This window comes from Macaca thibetana, chromosome X (genome assembly GCF_024542745.1).
Source record: "Macaca thibetana thibetana isolate TM-01 chromosome X, ASM2454274v1, whole genome shotgun sequence".
Lineage (NCBI taxonomy): Eukaryota > Metazoa > Chordata > Mammalia > Primates > Cercopithecidae > Macaca > Macaca thibetana.
Window position 1 is genome coordinate 121,368,006 of NC_065598.1, and position 10,579 is coordinate 121,378,584.

The window sequence follows — 10,579 nt, forward strand, 5'->3', positions numbered from 1 at the left end:
TTAAATAAATCAATATTCATCAAATTCCCCTTTGCAGTTTATTTCTTTTTTCAATGTCTTATGTATGCATCCTCCCAACTGTGTTGGTGTCTGTCAACAAGCTCTGAGAATTTCATGTAAGTGAAATTTTTATCATATTATTGTGAATGGTGGAAAAGGGTCTTAATTAAACTACACATGGCTCAGGACAGGTTGCACCAAAAAGGGTAGGCTTCTTTCTATTCTGTTTCTTCTTCCTTTCTCATCTCCATAAATATACAATTCTAAAAATATAAAGTAATATAACAAAATAAACTTATAATTATTAAATGTCTTAAATTAGTATAAGTTTCCTGAAAAATAAATTACAAAAGCATTCAACTGTGGATGTTTAAATTATAGACTGAAGATTCAATTTACAAGAGGACCTTAGAAATCTTCTATTCTAATCATCTCATTTCATATTTGAATAGTATGATACTCAAAGGATTGCATCCAATTGCCAATGTTATCATTAATGAGTGGCAACTTCAGGTCTCACACCCTAGTTTCCTGACACCTAATTTAATTTTTTCACTATTATATCACAGTGCTATAAGAAATTTGAAAAATAAAACTTTTAAAAAAGAAAATGATTGCAAGTCAACAAGCTAACTTTTTACCCTAAAGAATTAGAAAATGAAGAACAAATTATATCCAAAGCTAGCAGAATGAAAAAATAAAGATTAGAAAGGAAATAAACAAAATGGAGGACAGAAAATTTTACAAAATCAATGAAACCAAATGTTGGTTCTCTGAAAATGTGAAAAAAAGAAAAAAAAAAAAACCTGACGAATCTTTAGCTAGACTGAGAAAAAAATAAAGCAGATACAAGCTACTGCCACCAGAAATGAAAGTAGGGACTTAATTAATGACCTTCTATAAATAAAAAGGCTTATAAAATAATACTAGGAATAATTTTACACGAAAGAATTAGATAATTCAGATGAAATGAAAAAAAAATCTAAGAAAGCAAAAACTACCAAGCTGAGGGGGAAAAAACAAGAAGAAGAAGAAGAAGAAGAAGAAGAAGAAAGAAGAAGAAGAAGAAGAAGAAGAAGAAGAAGAAGAAGAAGAAGAAGAAGAAGAAGAAGAAGGAGGAGGAGGAGGAGGAGGAGGAGGAGGAGGAGGAGGAGGAAGAGGAGGAGGAAGAGGAAGAGGAGGAAGAAGAAGAAGAAGAAGAAGAAGAAGAAGAAGAAGAAGAAGAAGAAGAAGAAGAAGAAGAAGAAGGAGGAGGAGGAGAAGGAGAAGAAGTGGAGGAGGAAGAAGGAGAAGAAGTGGAGGAGGAAGAAGAAGAAGAAAGAAAATCTGAATAGACCTGGAGACAAGTAAAGACATGGAATAATTATTCAAAATCCTTCGAGTAAAGGCCAGGAGAAAATGGCTTCCTTGGTGAATTCTACCAAACTCTTAAGTAAGAAATTATAACAATTCTTCTCAAATTCTTAAAAAAAAAATGAAAGGAACACTTTCTATCTCACGTATGAAGCAAGAATTACTCTTCTTTAAAGAAAAATGACAGTCAAAAACATCACAGTAATCAAAGTTAGAGACTAAAATCCATTATAAATATAGATAAAAATATTTAAAATATTATGCAATAGAATAAAGTGGAATATACCCCAGGAGTATATTAATGTATTTGTTTCAACACACAAAAGTCTATCAATGTAATATCACAAAAAATTCTAAATAGCCAAAAAAATATTTTTTTAAAAAAAAGGCTGAATATACAATCATGTCATCTGCAAACAGGGACAGTTTGACTTCTTCTTTTCCTAACTGAATACCCTTGATTTCTTTCTCTTGCCTAATTGCCCTAGCCAGAACTTCCAACACTATGTTGAATAGGAGTGGTGAGAGAGGGCATCCCTGTCTTGTGCCAGTTTTCAAAGGGAATTTTTCCAGTTTTTGCCCATTCAGTATGATATTGGCTGTGGGTTTGTCATAAATAGCTCTTATTATTTTGAGGTATGTTCCATCAATACCGAATTTATTGAGCGTTTTTAGCATGAAGGGCTGTTGAATTTTGTCAAAAGCCTTTTCTGCATCTATTGAGATAGTCATGTGGTTCTTGTCTTTGGTTCTGTTTATATGCTGGATTATGTTTATTGATTTGCGAATGTTGAACCAGCCTTGCATCCCAGGGATGAAGCCCACTTGATCATGGTGGATAAGCTTTTTGATGTGTTGCTGAATCCGGTTTGCCAGTATTTTATTGAGGATTTTTGCATCGATGTTCATCAGGGATATTGGTCTAAAATTCTCTTTTTTTGTTGTGTCTCTGCCAGGCTTTGGTATCAGGATGATGTTGGCCTCATAAAATGAGTTAGGGAGGATTCCCTCTTTTTCTATTGATTGGAATAGTTTCAGAAGGAATGGTATCAACTCCTCCTTGTACCTCTGGTAGAATTCAGCTGTGAATCCATCTGGTCCTGGACTTTTTTTGGTTGGTAGGCTATTAATTATTGCCTCAATTTCAGAGCCTGCTATTGGTCTATTCAGGGATTCAACTTCTTCCTGGTTTAGTCTTGGAAGAGTGTAAGTGTCCAGGAAATTATCCATTTCTTCTAGATTTTCCAGTTTATTTGCGTAGAGGTGTTTATAGTATTCTCTGATGGTAGTTTGTATTTCTGTGGGGTCGGTGGTGATATCCCCTTTATCATTTTTAATTGCGTCGATTTGATTCTTCTCTCTTTTCTTCTTTATTAGTCTTGCTAGTGGTCTGTCAATTTTGTCTCAGCCCAAAATCTCCTTAAGCTGATAAGCAACTTCAGCAAAGTCTCAGGATACAAAATTAATGTGCAAAAATCACAAGCATTCTTATACACCAGTAACAGACAAACAGAGAGCCAAATCAGGAATGAACTTCCATTCACAATTGCTTCAAAGAGAATCAAATACCTAGGAATCCAACTTACAAGGGATGTGAAGGACCTCTTCAAGGAGAACTACAAACCACTGCTCAGTGAAATAAAAGAGGACACAAACAAATGGAAGAACATACCATGCTCATGGATAGGAAGAATCAATATCGTGAAAATGGCCATACTGCCCAACGTTATTTATAGATTCAATGCCATCCCCATCAAGCTACCAATGAGTTTCTTCACAGAATTGGAAAAAACTGCTTTAAAGTTCATACGGAACCAAAAAAGAGCCCGCATCTCCAAGACAATCCTAAGTCAAAAGAACAAAGCTGGAGGCATCACGCTACCTGACTTCAAACTATACTACAAGGCTACAGTAACCAAAACAGCATGGTACTGGTACCAAAACAGAGATATAGACCAATGGAACAGAACAGAGTCCTCAGAAATAATACCACACATCTACAGCCATCTGATCTTTGACAAACCTGAGAGAAACAAGAAATGGGGAAAGGATTCCCTATTTAATAAATGGTGCTGGGAAAATTGGCTAGCCATAAGTAGAAAGCTGAAACTGGATCCTTTCCTTACTCCTTATACGAAAATTAATTCTAGATGGATTAGAGACTTAAATGTTAGACCTAATACCATAAAAATCCTAGAGGAAAACCTAGGTAGTACCATTCAGGACATAGGCATGGGCAAAGACTTCATGTCTAAAAAACACCAAAAGCAACGGCAGCAAAAGCCAAAATTGACAAATGGGATCTCATTAAATTAAAGAGCTTCTGCACAGCAAAAGAAACTACCATCAGAGTGAACAGGCAACCTACAGAATGGGAGAAAAATTTTGCAATCTACTCATCTGACAAAGGGCTAATATCCAGAACCTACAAAGAACGCAAACAAATTTACAAGGAAAAAAACAAACAACCCCATCAAAAAGTGGGCAAAGGATATGAACAGACATTTCTCAAAAGAAGACATTCATACAGCCAACAGACACATGAAAAAATGCTCATCATCACTGGCCATCAGAGAAATGCAAATCAAAACCACAATGAGATACCATCTCACACCAGTTAGAATGGCGATCATTCAAAAGTCAGGAAACAACAGGTGCTGGAGAGGATGTGGAGAAACAGGAACACTTTTACACTGTTGGTGGGATTGTAAACTAGTTCAACCATTATGGAAAACAGTATGGTGATTCCTCAAGGATCTAGAACTAGATGTACCATATGACCCAGCCATCCCATTACTGGGTATATACCCAAAGGATTATAAATCATGCTGCTATAAAGACACATGCACACGTATGTTTATTGCGGCACTATTCACAATAGCAAAGACTTGGAATCAACCCAAATGTCCATCAGTGACAGACTGGATTAAGAAAATGTGGCACATATACACCATGGAATACTATGCAGCCATCAAAAAGGATGAGTTTGTGTCCTTTGTAGGGACATGGATGCAGCTGGAAACCATCATTCTTAGCAAACTATGACAAGAACAGAAAACCAAACACGGCATGTTCTCACTCATAGGTGGGAACTGAACAATGAGATCACTTGGACTCGGGAAGGGGAACATCACACACCGGGGCCTATCATGGGGAGGGGGGAGGGGGGAGGGATTGCATTGGGAGTTATACCTGATGTAAATGACGAGTTGATGGGTGCTGACGAGTTGATGGGTGCAGCACACCAACATGGCACAAGTATACATATGTAACAAACCTGCACGTTATGCACATGTACCCTACAACTTAAAGTACAATAATAATAAATTAATTAAAAAAAAAAAAAAAGGCTGGAAGACTAACACTTTCCGCTTTCAAACCTTACTAAAAAGCAGTAGTCAACAAGACAATGTAATAGCATGAGGAGATATATATATATATATCTCAACGGAATATAACTGAGAGTCCAAAAATAAACCTACATATCTATTGTCATCTGACTTTTGGGAAAAAATGCCCAGACCACTCAATGGGGAAAAAATAGTCTTTTCAACAAATGGTTGGAGACAACTATATATTCACATGGAAAATAATGAAATTGGATTCTAACATCACACCATATACAAAACCAAACCCAGAATGCATCAATGACCTAAATATAATAACTAAAACTATAAAACTATTTGAAGAAAGCATAGGAATAAATCTGAATGTCCTTGGATTTGTCAACTGTTTCTTATGTGACACTACTAACAGAAGCAGGAAAAGAAAACAGATAAATTGGACTTTCTAAAAACCAAAACTTCTGTGCATCAACAGACAACATTCAGAAAGTGAAAATACAATTCACAGAATGGAAGAAAATATGTGTAAATCATATCTGATAAGGCTTTAGTATCCAGAATATGTAATGAACTCTTATGACTCAACAAAAAGACAAACAACCCAATGAAACAAATAGGCAATAGACTTGAATAAGCATTTCTCAAAAAAGATATACGAATGGCCAAAAAGCATGTGAAAAGATGCTCAACAGCATTAGTCATTAGAGAAATGCAAATGAAAACCACAGTGTGCTACCACTGGACATTCAGATATAATAATAAAAAATAACAAATGTTTTGTGAAGACGTGCAAAAATCTGAAGACTCTTGAATAGTTGGAAGGAAGGTAAAATGGTGCAACTGTTGTGGAAAATAGTTTGGAGTTTCCACTATATGTTAAACCTAGCATTACCATGTGATGGCGCAATTCCACTCTTGGATATACCCTCAAAAAAATTGAAAATCGATGTTCAAATAAAAATTTGAAGAATATTCGTAGCAGCCCTATTCACAATAGTCAAAGAATGGAAACAACTCAAATACCCATTAACTGATGAACGAATTAACAAAAGTGGTATATCTACACAATGGTATACTATTCAGCCATGGAAAGTAATGAAGTATTGTTACATGCTACAGCATAGATGAACCTTGAAACATTATTATAAGTATGTGAAAGCAGACACAAAAGGTCACATATTTTATTACATCATTTATTTGAAATATACAGAATAGCTAAACTCATAGAAGAATACAGATGAACGGTTGCCAGTGGGTTAGGAGGAGGAGAACTGAAGAGGGTCTCTTGAGTTTCCTTTTGGGGTGATGTATAAGAAAAAAAATTAACTGTTTTCTTCTATACTCTCATTCACAAAACAAAATACAAACAAAAACAGAACATTTCCCTTCTGACACCAGATGTGTGTGGGTTTTTCCCACACCAACCAATTCTCTGACACCAGGTAGATGTCCTAAAATTTAACACAATTCTGACACGGTTGCAGGACTTTTCCTTAGTTCAGCTAAAGATGGGGTTATATGTCCCACACCCATGAAAATTCAGGCTGGCAGACAATTTGAATGGTCAATAAGACAGGGTTTTATTGCATGAGAAGGAAGAAAAGGGGGAAACAGGGGCTCTCATATGCCAGAATCCTGATAGAGCACTTCCCATCTGGATTCAAATCCCAGGTTTCACACAGGAAGGGGAGGGGCCAGGCTCCTCCGCACTGCAAAGGGCACAGACTTCTGTGTTTCCACTTTAGTGCACATTCCCAGTGAGAAGGTTGGTTGGAGATTCCCCCAGAACCCCATCCCATACGGCTGTCTCAACACCATCTGCAGGTAGTTTCAAGGCTCAGTCCCACAAAACTGCCTGCACTATAGATGACAATTGCAAGTAGTAAGTTACCCACAAATTCTGTCTGACATGGCTACAAATCGGAGATTTCCACAATCCCCTTCTCGATGAATATGTTACAGAAGCTCACAGAACTTCAGTACACATATTTACATTTACTGGTTTATTATATTGATAAAAGATACGTTGGGGGATACAGATGAAAAGTCAGATGAAGAGGTACATAGGGTGAAGAAGCTTCTTTCTCTGTGGACTTAAGGTATGCCATCCTCATGTCATGTGGACATGTTCACCAGCCCAGAAGCTCTCCAAACTTTATACTTAAGGAATCTTTGTGGAGTCTTTGTTATGTAGGCCTGGTTGGTTATTAAATCAATTGCTAGCTCCTCCTCTTTCCCCAGAGAATGGTAGTTGGGCTGAAAGTTTCAAGTTTCTAATCATGACTTGATCGTTTAGGTGATCAGCCCTCAATCAGGAGCCCATCAAGAGCTGTCTCAATACAACAAAAGACACCCTTATCATTCATGAAATTTCAAGAGGTCTGTGTCAGGTACTGTGGTCAAAGATAAACATTAGAACAAAAAAAATGCTCCTAGCACCGCTATTGCATAGTCATTCCAAGGGTTTTAGGAGTTCTGTGCCAGAAACTGAAATGAAGACCAAATATATATTTCTTATCATACTGTACTAGTCAGGGTTCTCTAGAGAGACAGAGCTAATGGAATACATATACATATATGGACCACACATGAAAGTGGCAGCTTTTTGGGTCACTCAATCAATGGGTCGGAGTAACACACCCAAATGAGTAATGTGTTGCCTCCAAAATCCAAATAGGCCCACTAGGCATTTTGCCTCTTTCTTGGTTGTAGGAAGGGCTAAATGCAGCAACTTGTCCTTCACGTTAGAAGAAATATCTTGACAGGTCCCACACCACTGGACCCCTACAAATTTTACTGAGGTAGAAGGTCCCTGAATTTTAGTCAGATTTCTTTCCCAACCTCTGGCACAGAAACACATTAACAGTAAGTCCAGTGTGTTTGCTACTTCTTGCTCACCAGATCCAAACAGCATAATATCATCAACGGAATGGACCAGTGTTATATCTTGCAGAAGTGAAAAGCGATCAAGGTCTCTTAGATTATGACACAAAGTCAGATAGTGAATATACCTCTGAGATAGGACAGTAAAGGTATATTGCTGGCTTTGCCAGCTGAAGGAAAATAGCTTCTGGCAGGCCTTATGGACAGGAATGGAGAAAAAAAAGCATTTGCCAAGTCAATGACTGCACACCAGGTACCAAGAGATGTGCTAATTTGCTCAAGCAATGAAACCACATCAGGTACAACAGCTACAATTGGAGTCACCACTTGGTTAAGCTTATGATAATCTACTGTCGTTTTCCAAGATCCATCTGTTTTCTGCACAGGCCAAATGGGAGAGTTGAACGGGGATGTGTTGGAAGTCACCACCTCCTGCATGTTTCAAGTCTTTGATGGTGGCACTAATCTCTGTGATCCCTCCAGGGATGCGGTATTGTGTTTGATTTACTATTTTTTCTAGGTAGAGGCAGATCTAATGGCTCCCATTTGGCCTTTCCCACCATAATAGCCCTCATCCTACCAGTCAGGGAGCCAATGTGGGGATTCCGCCAGCTGCTAAGTATCTGTATGCCAATTATGCATTATTAAACAGGGGAAATGACCACAGAATGAATCCAGGGACCCATGGGACCCATTGTAAGTTTGACGTGAGCTAAAACTCCATTAATTACCTGACCTCCATAAGTCCCTACTTTAACTGGAGGACAGCAATGACGTTTTGGGTCCCCTGGAATCAACATCAGCTCAGAGCCAGTGTCCAGTAGTCCCCAAAATGTCTGACCATTTCCCTTTCCCCAGTGCACAGTTACCCTGGTAAAAGGCCTGAGGTCTTCTTGGGGAAAGATGGGAGAAAGATTAACAGCATAAATTGTCGGTAGTGTAGTGGGGTCCTACTTCAAGGGGACCTGGCCTACCCTTCATTCAATGGATTCTGGATCCGTAAACTGACTCAAGTCTGGAAATTGATTGAGGGGCTGTGATTCTCTGTTTTTATAATTCAAATCTGTCTTTTGTCCATTCTACCTGGAAGTTTTCTGATTATGTAAATTAATAGGAATGCAGTAGGCTTTCTATCAAATTCACGTCTAGCAACACCATGATTAATTAACCATTGCCAGAGCTCTACACAAGTCACACTATTCTGATTGCCATGTTGCCTCTGCTGTCCATTATGGTAGCTACGCCCACCTTGCCTTTGACAGTTGAGTGTTGCCACTTGGACCCTGACACCTTGGGATCCAATTATTCTCATTATTTTTAAACTGTGTAGTTTAGTGACTGCATTTCCCACTGTTAGATCTAACATACAGAGAAGAGCAATTACAGGGACCTTTAAAAATGAAGGTGCTGCCCTCACAAATCTATTTCACAAGGCGTTGGTCAGTGGTATATCCTCTGGACCCTCTTAGCTGGGATAAATATGTTTAAAGTGACTAATCCATTCCACTGTCCCAATCTCCTTAAGCCTTTGGATCCCTTCCTCTACATTAAACCAAGGGATATCGGGCATTTCCAGCTCACTCACAGTGGGTCGTCTTTTAATTCATATTTCAGCAAACCAAACAAGTAAACTATTAGAACCTTTTTTTAAATCCCTGAGCTGCAACATTAAATGCAACGTCTACTTAGTGGACTCAAATCTATAAATTCAACCTGATCCAACTCTATGATCCTTTCACCATTATCAGACATGCTTAATATCCATTCCCATGGCTGTTCTCCAGATTTCTGTTTATATAAATTAGAAAACTCAAGCAGATTTTTTCGAGTGTAGCATACCTCCTCATGGGTCACACTCTCAACCTCACCTCTAGGGTCCTGCCGGGACATTAGTCTAGTTATAGGTCTAGAATAAAACAGGGGTATTGAGAGTTGCTCCTGAGGATAATTAACATTATCTTGTCTTGCAACTGCCTCAGGGGAGGCCATAACTGTTGCCTCAGGCAACGCAGGGGTTTTTATCCTCAGACTAAAGTAGAAAGGTTGTTGGCAGCATGGGTTGGGAAAGGGATGTTGCCACTACTGGATATGGGGAAGCTGTTTTCTCTGGCAGAAAAGTTTAATCAGAGTTTACAAGCTCAGTGTTCCTAGCTTCATCAAGGTGCTCCCACACATCCCCATTCCAAGTTGCATGATCCCATTCTTTTCCAGTTAATGCGCTTACTTTAGCAGTAGACACCTGATGGGGCTGTGCATGCACCTTTTGTTGCAGGCCAATCACTTGCATGATAAAAGCTTGTCTGTTTTTCCACAATTTCAACTCTTTCTCTACAGGAGATGAGACTCCCACTCAGAGTAATCTTAGCAGATTTGAGGCTCAGTATCTGCTTCTGAAGCAGGGAGATGAAATCCCTGAATTCATCATTTTATTTCATCACTTTGTCCACTGAACTTAGGAGCAACCAATCAGCCTCATTATGATCCTTGTTTCTCCACATATGGAAAAGTTATTATGTACAGAGTCATGAAACACCTTGTCTCTCATGAGTGATGAATCAGGAGCGTCAAATGCATTTATTTTGCATAACTCCCTAGACAGTTCACACCAAGGACTATCGATGCTCTGCGTACTCTTAGGAGTAAAGTCATTAGCATTTTGGGGTCTAATCATATTAAGCAGCTAACTCCAGAAACCCCAAAAACAGTGAAGGAACTCCATCCTTAATATTCTGTTCCTCTACGAGCACTCCTGGTAGCAAAATCTGTATTAGTCAGGGTTCTCTAGAGAGATGGTATTAATGGAATACACACACACACACACACACCCCCATATATATATATATATATATGGGTGTGTGTGTGTGTGTATAGGAGTTTATTAAGTATTGACTCACATGATCACAAGGTCCCACAATAGGCCATTTCCAGGCTGTGGAGCAAGGTGAGCCATTCCGAGTTCTAAAAGTGAAGAACTTGGGGTTCAATGTTTGAGGGCAGGA